The sequence below is a fragment of the Aotus nancymaae genome, unplaced genomic scaffold (genome assembly GCF_030222135.1).
Source record: "Aotus nancymaae isolate 86718 unplaced genomic scaffold, 86718_ANA_hifiasm-v0.15.2.pri h1tg000003l, whole genome shotgun sequence".
Lineage (NCBI taxonomy): Eukaryota > Metazoa > Chordata > Mammalia > Primates > Aotidae > Aotus > Aotus nancymaae.
In genome coordinates, this window is record NW_026988414.1 from 43,629,908 (window position 1) to 43,644,826 (window position 14,919).

The following is a 14,919-nucleotide window of genomic DNA, read 5'->3' on the forward strand; positions in this document are numbered from 1 at the left end:
TTTATTAATGATGTTCTGTAAGAAGATATATATTGAATTGTGTTATTTCATTAAAAATAAAGTCCACACAGTTTCCAAGGATATACAGGCTTCCCTAATAAATCCAAATTGCCTCCCTCTTTTCTCTCTGGGTCCATTTTCTTTTGCCTTCTCTGAATCTGTGCCTAAGCCTAGCTGCAGTTATCTGGAAAGGTATGCTAATGAAGCACATGCACATATATTTTTCTATTATCATTTCCTGGTTTTTATGGAAAGAAACACAATTCACAGAGGATTTAGTACATTTGAGACTTCCAGGGCAAGATTATATTTTGAATATTTATCTTTTGTTCACTCCATTTCCTTCTGCTTCATAATTTTCCCTAAGCCGCATATAACTTCTTTCCAGCCACAAAGCCTAATTTTATTTGCCTAGAAAGAAGAAAACAGCATTATGAAGCATAACAGTATCCATGCCTTTTCTACATTTCTTAATTCAGAGCAAAGGCATGAAGTTGAATCCAGCGATCTCTCCCCGCTAACACATCTGATTGTGAGTTCTCCTTATATAAAATCAACCTGTATGTGAATTTGCTTTTCAACAGCTATGAGAAAATGGGATCTAGTCTAGGTAAACCAAATGAATTTTAAATCACTTCAAGTGAGGTTAATTATATTATAGAAGGAGCAGAGCTGGAAGTAGCAAATTAGATGAGGTTAAAATGCTATAGGAGTAGAGATTCTAAACACTGAATCTTTAGAAAATGAAAGGAAGGTAATGCTTCCTTTAAGACTGGCCATAAAAACATACTCTTGCAAGTCTTGAATGCATGTCACTAAAGGACAGCCTCTAAGAATTTAGAGCTATGCCTCTCTTGTGCTCTCCTGTAACCTGGTGTCTAGCTTAGTACATCACATATAGTAGACATTTAGTAAATATTAATTGAATGAAAGAAGAAGGACAGGAGTAAATAGATCACACCCAAGAAACAAGAATCAAATTAACCTTAGATTTTTCAGGGCAACACTGAATACAAGAAAACAGTGGAATGCTATTTGTAAAGTATTAAGAGAACATAGGAACTAGAATGTGATATCTGTCTGTTGTTTAAATGTGAAGACATGGTGGTTTTTTTGGTTTTGTTTTTGTTTTTTTATCATACAAAGCCTCTGAAACTTTGCCAAAGACCCATACAGGGAGCAGTTTGGATCAAGTATCTAGATGAGAAAATTGTTTAAAATCTCAGGAGATGTTGCAAGAAATATATTTTAAAGTAATTTGATTCCTTGTTACAAACTGTTTTAAAAATTGCTAAGAGCAAAGTAAAAGAGAAAGTGTTTGAGGAGCAGAATTCAATGAATGTGATGTATGCTGAAGTGTTTGTTTTCAAACAATGGGGAAAAAGGGAGACAATTATTACTTAAAGGTATAGAAAAGAAGACAAAATTGAAATAATAAACTAAAATTAAGTAGGTTGAAACATATCAATAACTACAATAAAATGTTAACTGAAAAAATGTCCAAATGATTACATACAACATTATTACCTTTTTAAAGTTAAAAATGTCACACATACACAGGCATATATATGTATACACACACACACATATGTTTTTTGTATGTATGCTGGATAACATGGAAAAGAAGGGACTGATAAATGTGAAATTCAGAGTATTGGTTGCCTGAGGAAATGGATTGTAGGAGATTATGTGTTTGGAGTTAAAGAGGAACATAGGGTCAACTTCCCGAGTTTTTGTTTTGAGTGGCAGGTTTGCTCATTATATTATTAAAAATCTGTAATTGTCTAAATGCAGTTTTCAAATTGGCTAAATAAATTAAACAACTATTATGATAAAGATCAGTAGTATAGTAATATTTATCACTAATTTAATATTTATAGATTTTCACATGTGTATTCTGTAATGTTTTAGTGAAAATGAACATACGTAAAAGGTTTTCAATCCTACCCTCAAAACCTTATAATTTTATTTTCTGTATTAGTATATGATCATACATTTCTCTACCCCAAATTATTTTAACACAGGAATTCTATGCAAACCTAAGCACTGCAGGAGAGGTGGAAAAAAATGCATATATAAAACAGATGTATTTTCCAGTTCAGAGCTTCCTTATATTAAAGTCTCTGTTTAATTAATTTTACACAATATTATATGGTTGACTAACTCCCCTTCCCTAAGCACCCCTGGGAATATCTGAAATATTGTACAGATGCTTTTACAGAGAATTACATTACTAAGTGTCATTAACATAAATCAACATTCAGCATTAATTTAGTGGTTGGGGGCTTGGAAGTGACACACCCCTTTGGTTTTCATTCACCTCCAAATTTCTGAATTTATTTATGGCTTCATGCACTGGAAATTTCTTTGTTTGGACTGCTTCCTTCCCAGGTAGGGATCCCCTGAGGAGTTTGAGTTCACCTCTCTGGAAACTGCTGCCTCACCAGTAGCCTCTACTGCCTTCAGCATTTTGGCTGTTTTGAAAACCTTCCTCCAAGGAGATCATGGACTTTCTTAAGCGTTTTTCATTACTGTATGGTCACTTGTGGGAGATTAAAAACAGAGGAGAAAGCATTCCAAGTACAGAGGGACTGTATAGAGATATATAAGAGGCAGAGCAGAAACCTAGGATCTAATACACATACACACACACACACACTCTCACACAAATGAATGATGATCTATAGTGTTTCCATTTTAAAAATGTAAGAGTGAGTGCTGCCAGCAACCCATGTGGGCAGAAGTCACCCACAGAGGTCCTTGCATGCATTCTTGGGTGAATAATCTTCATCCTACAGATGAGAAGCTATAAACGAAAAATTTTAATTGGAACATGGGCTCAGGGAACTTAGCTCTGGATTAGGCTTGAGAAATATCAACTCTTAGCACATTGGAAGATTTTACTTCCACACTTACCACCTTTTACTATAGGATCCTTGTTCTTTTTGTTCATATTGTTCTAACTTTCTCCCTGAGTCCAAACCCCATTCTATATCACCAAAGTCACTATCAGGCATCCTGTCCTGAATGGCAGCACTTTCTACCAACCAATGTTGGACTTCATTGGATATTGATGCAAATCACAATGGTGTTTACTGTGCTCCTTTGGGCCCTGTGTAGAGGAAGCTCCTGACCCGAGAAAGAAATACACTCTCAAGGGCAAGCCCCTAGTTATTCCCAGCCTCTACTTCTTGTTTCTTCCTCATATGCCTGAGTTGCTATGTAGCTAGCATTTCTCATTCATGTGAAATACACATTGATTTCTTCTTCTCTCTTCCCATCCAATCCTTAGTCTTCCATGTTCTTGTTTTAATCCTAGACTGCAGCTGTTCTATCTTCCATCTCAATCTATCCTACATATTACTATCAAAATGATCTTTCCTGAACTTCACTTTGTTTATACTGCCTCTTTTAAGAAAGACTTCATAGCTTCCTATTAGCTACCAAATAACCTAAAAAAATTAAACTTGACATTGAATGACCTCACTGATAAGATGTTTTTAATCTTTCCAGACATATCTATCCTATATTTCTTCACTCTTACCCTATATGCTTATCCAACTTACCTGGTTTTCATTCTCTGACCACTGACTTTGACTCTTTTCTGTACTTAGAGGACTGCTACCTTCTACTTCTCCATCTATTTCCATTAACCAATTTTTCGTAGCCTTTTTATCCATGAAGTATTGTTTTTTAAAGACTCTTACCATTGAAAAAATCTTTGTACTCTTTGAGTCCAATAGTTTACTCCCCTCTATGATATTCTCTATTAATGATCACCTAGCTTATGTCTGGTGACATGGAAATTGGTGAGTAGACTAAGAAACAGACTGTTTCTTATCTGTATATTGCCAGGTACATTTTAGACACATTGTATATGTTTAAAATCTATTTATTAAATTAATGATTGTTGGATTGACTGTTTCTTAAGACAGGAGTCAAACTTTTCCTGTAAATAGATTGTAAACATGTTCAGCTGTAAATATGTTCAGTTCATATATAGACTCTGTGACATCTAGACAACTCTGCTACTGTAGCAGTAAAAAGGACATAAATAATCTGTAAATAAAAAGAAGTAGGATTTTTGTGGCCTGTAGTTTGCAAACCCCTGTCTTTTAACACAAGCCATCTTGAGACAGTTTTTAGTTAGTATTCTTCCTCTTGATACTTCAAATTTCTCTAGCTAAAATTTTACACTTAGTTAGGTGTTTCAAAACAACTTGCATACCCTCACTTGAATGCAACCTCGTCAGCCATTCCTTGCACTATTTTTAGTTTCTTCACTAATTTTCTTTCTTCCAGATTGCGTCCCATTTGTTTGTGGATCTTATAAAATCTGTTATCTTAAACTAAAAACAATTCTCCATTTTGATATGACAACTTAAAAGTAAAGTAGGTTCATTTCCTGCCTTCCTCTATACTACAGGTATAAGAATAAAGCATACAATAGCATTCATAGTTTTGGGAGGCACATAGCATTTCCTGTTGATCTTAAGTCACACATTTGCTCTGCACTCTTGCCTAAACCATTCCGCATTAGGGAGTGCTGGTTTTGTTTTGGGGAGGAGGTCAGGGGAGTACTTGAAATTTAACTTGTAATTCAAATTAAGTAAAAATATTGAATACACATAGATAAGCAATCAGAGCAGAGTATACACTAAATCCTGGACTTCTGATTTTATGTACAGTGCCCTTTCAAACACACCACTCTACTTTCCTAGCTAGAGAGAAAAAACATGATTTCAAATTAGTTAACCTGAGCAATATTTGCCTGCCTGTCAATAGGGCCCCGTCGAACACACATAAAACACATCTGCTTTCACCCTCGTGGAGGTGCTACATCAGCAATCCTTATAAAATGCCTTCTTGTATGAAAAACAATTTATGGCTTCATGCTGACTACAGTTCCTTCAAAATTTACCATATAAAAGACTTTATGACATTGCCCCAATCTCTCTCTGTTAGATAATGAAAAGTTAAATAACTTTTAATATTTTTTAAATATCAAAAGGAAATTATTAAAACATTTCCCATGCTGATAAGCTCTGTCTTGGAGAGCCTTTTGTAGTTCAAAGTTAACTTTGTCAGTCTTTATCTGTTCATCAGACTACTTTTTGTAAGTGCCTTTGTGATGTCAAATGTAATGTGCTGTATACTGACAATCACTCAGCTACAGGAAATCTGAGTGTCTTGGGCAAAAACTGACTTTCTTCCCTTAACCTGAGAATATTGACGTCTAGAAACTGAGGTGCCTTGTTGCTGGTGTCTGGTATACTTGCATTATAAGTCAATGTAAGCTTGCGAGTAGGCCATATACATCTTTGTATCTTTCACAATTCTGATTAAATTATGAATGAATTGATGTAAATCTATATTGCTGCCTTTCTGAAGTTTCCAGGTTTATGTATTAATTGTGCTGTTTAAGAATAGTGAATGATCCCAGAATAAAGTTAGAAAGCCTAACTCAATGATTCTGTAGCCTCATCAGTCAGTAGGGAGCAACGGTCTAGTAGAATTTCTGGAAGTCTGGAAGAATCTTTGACTGAAAGCTCACTGGGTAGAGTGTACTTTGCAAAACCTACTGCTTCCTGGTACAAAGTCCTCCATAGTTCCATGCTTCACTTAAAGCGTTTCCGGTATTTATTGTCACGTGGGATATATAACGCAGATTCCACGGAGAGGTTCCTATTCCAATTACCGTAGGTTTAAGAGTTTCACAACCTTCTGATATTTGAGAGCTCTTTCAAAAGCGTCCCTACTTAAAATGGCATAAATAATGTTTGTCCACTAACTGAAGACAATTAAAGACAAAACTAAAGCTAGTAGCTTCTTCCTGGATATGTAACAATTATTTTCTACCTCAGTATGGAGAGGTTAGGATACATTTCTTGGAGTGTTCTAGTTTTATTTTTCTGTCGGAGGAATTTTCTCTACCACTGTGTTTGTATTCATTACGTTAAAGCCTGTAATGTGGTATAGTGGTGGGATAACAGGAGTAAACCAGTGATGACACAAATACTTAAATAGAAAGTGTAAATGATTTGATCCAGAATTAAGAGCTGTGAATGAAATAAAAGACTTGGTGATGCAGAATTTCTTGAGGAATAGTGTGAAGCACTGTTCACTCCTTGTAAAATCTTAACTGGATTTTCTCAAAACTGCATAGAATTAGGTAACTTCTGTGTTCTGATTGTAAATGCAGCCTGAAGTAACATTTTACTGGACCGTAAATTGTTCTGACTACTTTCATGCCTGATAAAATCCTTACATTTAATGCAGAAAATGTAAGCCCTTGTTCCGTAACTAATCTTTTAAGTTTTCTGAGATAGTGAAGTCTTGAATAGTCTTCCTAGAAATATGGCATGATTAAAAGTATCATATTGTGCTTTGCAAGTAGGCTAGTCTAATTAAGGATTTTGGTTACAGTAACCTTGGAATAAATCTTGAGATACATTTTATAGGATATACACAGATGTGAGTACATATACACTGTATCCATTTGAGCCTTGAACAATGCAGGAGGTGGGAAACTAACCCCCCTACCCCCGCCCAGTGGAAAATCTATATATTTTTTACTTCCCTAAACCTTAACTACAAATAGCCTACTGTTGACTGGAAGGCTTACTGATAACATAAACAGTAGATTAAGACATGTTTTATATGTTATATGTATTATATGCTGTATTTTTATACTAAACTGAAGGAAAGAAGATGTTATTAAGTAAATCATAAAGAAAAATGTATTTTCTCTTCATTAAGTGAAACTGGACCATCATAAGGGTCTTCATCCTCTTTCTCTTCACACTGAGTAGACTGAGGAGGTAGAGGAAGAGGAGAGGTTGGTCTTGTCTCAGGGATGGTAGAGGCAGAAGAGTTGGGGGAGGTGGAAGGGGAAGTAGGCATACTTGTATAATTCTTTTATGGAAAAATTTCCATGTATAAGTGGATCTGCACAATTCAAATCTGTGCTGTTCAAGGATCAACTGTATTTTAAGATAATATTATAAATCAATGTGTGTTTGTACATATCTGTGAACATCTCTGTAGATGTCTAGATTTCAAGAGATGTAAATACATTAGTTTAACGTTCCAATGGCAGTATAATTATAGCTATTGTGTAACACTGAAGAATGCTGACTTACAGGCTGAAATGTACCATCATTGCCTATGTCTACTGCATACACAAAAATGTTTTGAAGATTTGTTTCAATTCTTCCTAGTGAGAGGGAGAAAGATACGATTGAAAGAATGTGTATTTCGGAGTCAGACATCTGTGTTCAACTCTCTGCTCCATGTCTTCCAAATTTTATAATCTTGATTTAGGTAAATTTTCTAACAAACTCTGAGACAGAGAGGTTTTCAGGCATGAAATTTATTGGGAAGTTACTTGGGATCAATGTATTTATAGGTGCCCCAAACTGAGGAAAGGGAGTCAGGTCTTTGTATTACATTATTAATCAGTCATTAGCATGAGCTGCCTGTAAATAACCTGTCTTGGTCAAGGCAGTTTCCTTTAATGGAAGGTGGAAAATTCCCAGAAAGGGACTCACCTGTGGGCTACCAGCAGCCAGCACTTCATGCAGCTAGAAAAATTAGTCTTTGTCATGAAGGGGGTGATGCCATGTGGTATCTACTTGGCACTACTTGCATCATATATTTATCCCATCTGAGAACAGCTCTTCCAGAATCTTAATAGGTCGCCATCTTTAGGAAACCTTTAAGAGGAAGATTAGTGGGGAGCCATGGCCCCTGCTATTCAAGGTTACAACAGCTGCTTATTATCTATCTCTTCTCTCCTCTTCTACTTCCCATTCTAAAATTCTCTCATCCTCAGCCAGTACCTCCATGGACCTATGTGGGCTACCTTGTGGGATGACACAGACCATTACTAAGGGATCTCTCCTCAACATTTTATTTTTAGGCTGCTGCACCTGTCCATTTATTGCAAAAAAAAAAAAAAAAAAATGAGCAAGGAAATTTCACAAAATGCCCAGTGTATTACCTGCATGCCAGACATTCTTTTCTGCACTTATTGTATAAAAGCAGCCGTATCACATCCCGATGAGGAGACAGTTATCCCAGGCAAAGATAATGACCCTTCTTGCTTCCAGTCTCTTGGCATAGGAGCCCAAAGTAATTTGATATAGGATATAGCTTGGAGCTTAATGAGATTCCTACTGTGTCCCCTCTCAGAGGCAGTGTCCCCTCTTGGAAGCAACCTCCCTCTGAAAGCTAGAATCTCTAGACCCACAAAGCCTAAACTTTTGTGAACAGGAAATGCAAATTTCTCCATTTAAGACTGTGGGAGTGATGCTAAGTTCAACTACTCTTATCTTTTCCCCTTTGTTCCTAGACTCATGTATTCTGTCTGTTGAAGATGCAGTATCAAAGAATAGTCATTTATTTAGAGTGTTTTCCACATCCTTTAGGATGGTACCTCAACATTGCACATGGCGTGTCCAAGCTGGAGCTTCAGTTGCATTCCCATCAAAATGCTGTTCCATCACTCATCAGGCCAGCACCTTCTGTGGCATGCAGTGTGTACCAGGACAAGTGGACCTCATGATTATCACTGAGTCCAAAGTAGTCCCATTGGTTTGGATGATACTATGCAGTGTCATGTATTCACATATCAGACACTCTTCAGGCCCTCAGATCCTGGTGCCAAACAAGGTCCTACAGGCATGTAAGGCAAACCCTTGTTTGGAATGGGCTCACTTCTGGTCAAAATGAATTACTGCTCCTTCTAAGGTAGAAGAGGTCTGATGTTGTAATCAACTTACTACCGAGTGGCAGGCTGAACCAGAGAATAATACTGAATTGAGACCCAGCATCTACCCCTGTTGTTATTAGGTTGAACAGAGCTCAACTACACTTTTCAAGTATGGAAAAGTGGAAATGGATTATAGAGCAGCCCCACTGAAGCAGATGGATGCTGCCGAAGGAGTGGAGCTTGCTTCGGGTGTGTGTGTGTGTGTGTGTGTGTGTGTGTGTATGCATGCGCACGCATGTGTATGTGTGATAAGAGGTTGGAATTTCTTGGGTAGGGTGTTAGAAATATAGCAAAGTTGAGAAAAGGTCCAAGAATTGGTCTGGGAGTTCTTAAGCAGTACAAAATGGTTTGAAAACTCACTAATTTATACACTTTGTCCTTATCTTTTTAATTTCCTGTTTTTGTTTGCCTTCAGTTTCTGAGTTTCTTTTTAATCTTACTTTACTTTTGGTCAAGATGGGTAAATTTGTCAAATTAAAAGACCACAGGCTAGCTTGGTAAATTTGGGTAAATAAATGACTTTTGTGAGACTCAATTTTCTTATTTGTAAAAGTGGAGTAAAATGGTTGCTATAAAATTTTAAAACCTGCTTATAAAGTGCTTATACATGGTGGATGATCAATAGTTGCCTATCAATATTGAAACAATCCTAAAAGATCACTGCTAAGGAGGAAAGGATAGGGCTTTTATCCTTGTTTGGGGATCTGGTTGTAAAGATCTGGCAAGCTGGAAGGAAGCAGGCAGTGAAGTGAGTTACTGGAGGTCTGCTTCCCATTTTTTCTAGGGGCCTACCTCATGAGGTGTTTCAGTGATTGGCCTTGTGTTTTGTTTGGTTTTTGCTTTCTTTTTGGAATAGTATAATTTTTGCATTTATTTTTGGATGTCCTTCTATGTTTTTACACTTTTAAAAATTTGTTTTCTGCTTGGTAAAAAAAGCATGATTACTATAAACACTTAAAGCATAATATTCTTGTATTATGGAGGAAAAAAGTTCCCTCTTCAACCTCTTGTTAAAAGTTTACTTTAACTATCTGATAGCTATTCCTTTAGATTTGTTTCTATGCACAATTGGATATCATATATATATATATATTTTTTTTTAACAATATTCGTATCATGTTATGTGTACTGATATATCAAATACTCTGTAAGCCTTCAGATCGTGGTGCTGAACAAAGGCCTCAGGTCTTTTGTCTGTAAAATAGGGACAGTACTGTTACCTACCACATGAGGTTGTTGTACAGGTTAAATGAGAAAACTTTGTAATTCACATATGCCTGTAACATGCAACTTTGTCACGTACATGTAAGCCTGATTGTGTTATGCCTGCCAAAGTGATTATTAGCTATTATTATCATGCTTGTCTGAATCCATATCTTTATTTATTTTTTGAGATGGAGTTTTGCTTTTGTTGCCCAGGCTAGAGTGCAGTGGCCTGATCTCAGCTCAAGCAACCTCTGCCTCCCAGGTTCAAGCAATTCTCTTGCCTCAGCCTCCTGAGTAGCTGGGACTACAGGCGTGTACCACCACACATGGCTAATTTTTCTATTTTTAGTAAAGACGGAGTTTCGCCATGTTGGCCAGGCTGGTCTCAAACTCCTGACCTCAGGTGATCTGCCTGCCTTGGCCTCCCAAAGCGCTAGGATTATAGGCATGAGCTACTGCACCCAGGCCTGAGTCCATATCTTAAATCTCAACAAGATGTTTTATGTTAGGGTTTTTCTCTTACCTCCTCATTCCTCAAAGAGAACAATGACTGAAAAAACATCGGTTGGGTAAATACAGCATTATCATAATTATAATTTCCCTGAGAAAAGTGGCTTGCAGTTTGAATATTCAGCATCATAATTACAATCTCCATAAGGAATGTAGAACAGTTATTATAAACAACAGAATAATCACTTGGTCCATAAGGGAGAACAGATTATTAGGGGAGTGAGGAGAGAGAAGAAACAAAGCCTGTGTTTTAATCAGCATTCAAGAGTAGAAATACAGAATCTGAGAATAAATTGTTAAAAGGACCTTAAAACACTCTTGCCTGAATTTATCAAACATCTTATCATGATGACTTCCATGGGTTAAGTGCTTTCCTATATAATGTTTTCTTTCATACAATTTAACCATGTTTATTAAACATCCCCTCTGCATTTTTACTCATTGTCATTCATGATTTATATACCCACAAGAAATTTTAAAAAACAAATTATGACAAAATTTCAAAAGTAAAAATATATTAAAAATAATGTAGGGGCCGGGCGCGGTGGCTCAAGCCTGTAATCCCAGCACTTTGGGAGGCCGAGGCGGGTGGATCACGAGGTCAAGAGATCGAGACCATCCTGGTCAACATGGTGAAACCCCGTCTCTACTAATACAAAAAATTAGCTGGGCACGGTGGCGCGTGCCTGTAATCCCAGCTACTCAGGAGGCTGAGGCAGGAGAATTGCCTGAACCCAGGAGGCGGAGATTGCGGTGAGCCGAGATCGCGCCATTGCGCTCCAGCCTGGGTAACAAGAGCGAAACTCCGTCTCAAAAAAAAAAAAAAAAAAAAAAAAAATAATAATGTAGGAGAAAAAGAGTTTTATCAGGTTTTTTTCTCTCTGGAGTTAAATGCTTCTTTCCCATTCACAGGAAAATGGGTAAAAGTTAAAAGCAAAAAAGAAAATGTCTTTTTTTTATTTCTTCAGTTACTTTAATTGACTTTTATTCAATTTCCTTTTTGTGTGTGTTTTCTATTTTTTAGGTGAAGTGAGAAAAACAGAATGCAGCTTTCAAGGTTGGTTTATTTTATTATTTTTATTGTAAATTGACAATTTATAATTGTAAAGCTCTACGGGGCAAAACCTGATGTTATCGTTTATGACTCCAGTGTGGAATAACTAAATCAAGCTCGTTAAAATATCCTTCAATTTAAATTCTTAACATTTTTGTGGTGAGAAGATTTGAAATTTACTCTTAGTAATTTTCTAATGTAAAATACTCTACAATTAGATTTATCAAGCTAATAGAACTAAAAAAAGGCAATACACTCTAATAGAACTGAAAAAAAGCCTGTTTTTGTCTAACTGAAATTTTGTACCCTTTGACCGTCATCTCTCCATTCCCTCCAAAACCCAGCCGCTATAACCACCATTGTAATCTCTATTTCTGTGACTTCAGTTGTTTCAGAGTCCACCTGTAAGTAAGAACATGCCGTACTAACTTTCCGTGCCTGACTTATTTCACTTTGCATAATGTTCTCTAGTTCTATCCATGTTGTCACAAATGACAGAATTTAACATATATGTTAAAATGAAACAGTATGAAAGTAGCAGAGCAAAATATTTCCTTAGCTTTGCACTAATACCTATTAGAACACGTTGTTTTTATTTTTCTCATTCATGGACAGAAAAGTACAACATAGACTTAAGTAAATTCAATATAGCAATTAAATATCATAGCTAATTGAATCTGTGGCAAAATTGTGAAGTTGGAAGTATATAACATTTTTATATTAACATTAAATATTAGTAATTTTCCACTCCATCCATCCACCATTCCATCCATCTACCATTCATATATTTTTATCAATGAATCCTTATTACATGCTGTGTGCAATGTACTATCATGTATCTAATTTCTTCTCTTCATACTTTGTTTGGCTGACCTTCAACAGATTCTCAATCCTACCCCTTGCTCCAGCACTTTCTGCTTATTACTAACAATAAACCTTCACCTATTATCACAGATAGTTGATTTTAACTTACTGTATCTGATAAATGCGCAGTGTTTCCCCAACATTGCTCAGCTGATGTGTATGCTAGTATGTGTACTTCCAAATAATTAGGGCATAGAGGAAATCATCGGGGTAATAACTACCAAGTATATTGTAATTCAAGTAAATTAAGAGAGTATGAAAAAGTCCTAATCTTTCCTCTTAAATAGAACATTCAGAACTGAGTTTATACATGATCACCCTGGATAAAGGTAAAGTGTAGCACTGCAGTGACTATGGCCTGGATGTTTTTGTCCTCTCAAAATTCCTCTGCTGAAGTCCTAGCCCCCAAGGTGATAGTCTTAGGCAATGAGGCCTTTTGGGAAATGATTAGGTTCAAGAATCATGAATGGGATCAGTGCCCTTATAAAAGTGGCCCAAGGGAGTTACCTTGTGCCTCTCAGCATGTGAGACACAGAAAGTGTCGTCTCTAAGGAAGCAGGCTTTCACCATACAGTAGTTCTGCCTGTGCCTTGATCTTGGAATTCCCAGACTCCAGAACAAAGAGACACAAATTTGTGTTGTTTAAATACACTCAGTTGATGGTATTTTGTTATAGCAGCTAAAACAGACTAAATCACAAATGTTCTCATTATAAAAGTTTGAAACATCAATGAGTTGAAATTGAACTATCATCTCCACACTGTACTCCATAGATAAATAGTAAAACTTAATTATCTGCAATGTCCTTATTGAGAAATTAAAAAGGGAAAAATTTCTTGATAACTCCAGACCCATCTTTAGGAAATATTTAAATATTTGAGCGAAGAGACCCAAATTTAAACCTGCCTATGAAACCTAGTCTCTCCCTACAATATCCCATGGTCATGCTTCCATTTATATGCACTCTATATAGATGCTTCTGATGGCTTGCATTAACCACTGTAGCATGCTCATGCCCTTCTTATAAAAGGGAAGCCCAGTAACAGATTTTTAGATTGAAAGTGCTTCAACTATTGTTCATTTTAATCATGTTATTCTTCAAATAATAAAATCCAGGCCTATAAAGTTTAAATATGTAAGTTGTCCTAAATCATAGAGTTCACTAATGACCAAATAGGGACCATGATTACATTATTTACCACCTTAACATGGGGCATCTCACACAGGTTGATACGGAGGATAGGAAGGTCTTTTGTTTGGAATGGAAGATATTTCTGTAACAACATATTTCATACCAATCTGTTGCCTAAAATTATTTATCTACTGTATTTTAAAGCATTTCTCAAAAACCCTTTTACTTCCCTGACTATATCATGATCTCCCTGAAGGTAAAGCTCATGGCTACCATGTCTCTGTATTTTTACCATATTTATAAGGTTTAGGTAAATGTTGTGCAGTTCATTATTCTTCTAAACCTTATCAAGAACACAGAACCTCTGCTTCTGTTCCAGCTCAGTGAATTCCACTGATATTCTTTGTAGAATATCTAGAAAAAAAAATCACTGAAGGTAACCAGAAAGCAAAGAAAGATGGCTGGGTTTTGTTTTGGTTTTTGCATGTGTGTATATTTTGGAATGTGTGTGAGGAGGAAGTGGTCAAAAGGAATCAGTTAAATTTATCTGAGACTATGTGGGTTTAATGACTTGTAGGGTAAGTCACAGTGACCGTAGAGAATAGAGAATGCCTATTGAAAATGTGAATGTATGTTTGGATAGATAGAGAGTATCCAGGGGCTAGACATTAGAATGAATGAAATTAATTTTTAAATACAGAAGAAAGTTTAGAATTAAGAAAACTAATTTCCTTTTTATTATAGATCTTAGATCTAATTTCCTTTTGTCTTTCCTGTGTATTTGAAAGTAGGATGTAGCTTTTCTTTCCATGTGAGAGCTGTTTAATATTTTCACACTGAAAGTGTTGTGTTTAGATTTGAGCACTACACATTTAGAAGTCTATAAATAACCTATTTTGCCCTTCAAAATATATAGAATGTCAGTCAAAGAAGCAGAGATTATACAAGGATTATTAATTAAAGGGGAATTCCAATATTCACTTTACTCTTTCAAAGATCATTAAAGGTGATCAAATTTGTAACTCACAGCAACTCTTTTCACAATCCTTTTCTTCACCTATCAAATCTTTCACACTGCAATGTTTCAAATCTTCATCAAAACTTTAAGCTCTTCTTAAGCCCTAGTTCTTGCCACTTTTGTTACATATGTATCTCTCTTTTCTTCCAGCATTTTCTCATGTAGTTCAGCCTTGTTTCTCTTACTAAAACCTTCCCTCTTACCCACCTACCTCTCTGATTTTATCTTTCTAGGTTTTCCTATGAAAGAGGAAAAGATAAGAATTAATAGGCAGATTATGGAAATGCTGAGTGTACCCAAATGTCAGTAAATCTTGTCTCAGCCATGTATATTCTGTAGCATGGTGATGGACTCAAAATTGC

The 14,919-nt window shown here is 36.1% G+C and overlaps 1 non-coding gene across 2 annotated transcripts in view; it reads left to right on the forward strand.

The window, feature by feature from the left end:
• The window catches only part of LOC105718789 (uncharacterized), a 929,644-nt gene that overhangs the window by 846,858 nt on the left and 67,867 nt on the right, over positions 1–14,919 (forward strand). For both annotated transcript variants that reach the window (XR_010344200.1, XR_010344199.1), the window contains exon 5: positions 11,514–11,546. This is a non-coding gene — a transcript (uncharacterized LOC105718789). The remainder of the gene's footprint in view (positions 1–11,513; positions 11,547–14,919) is intronic.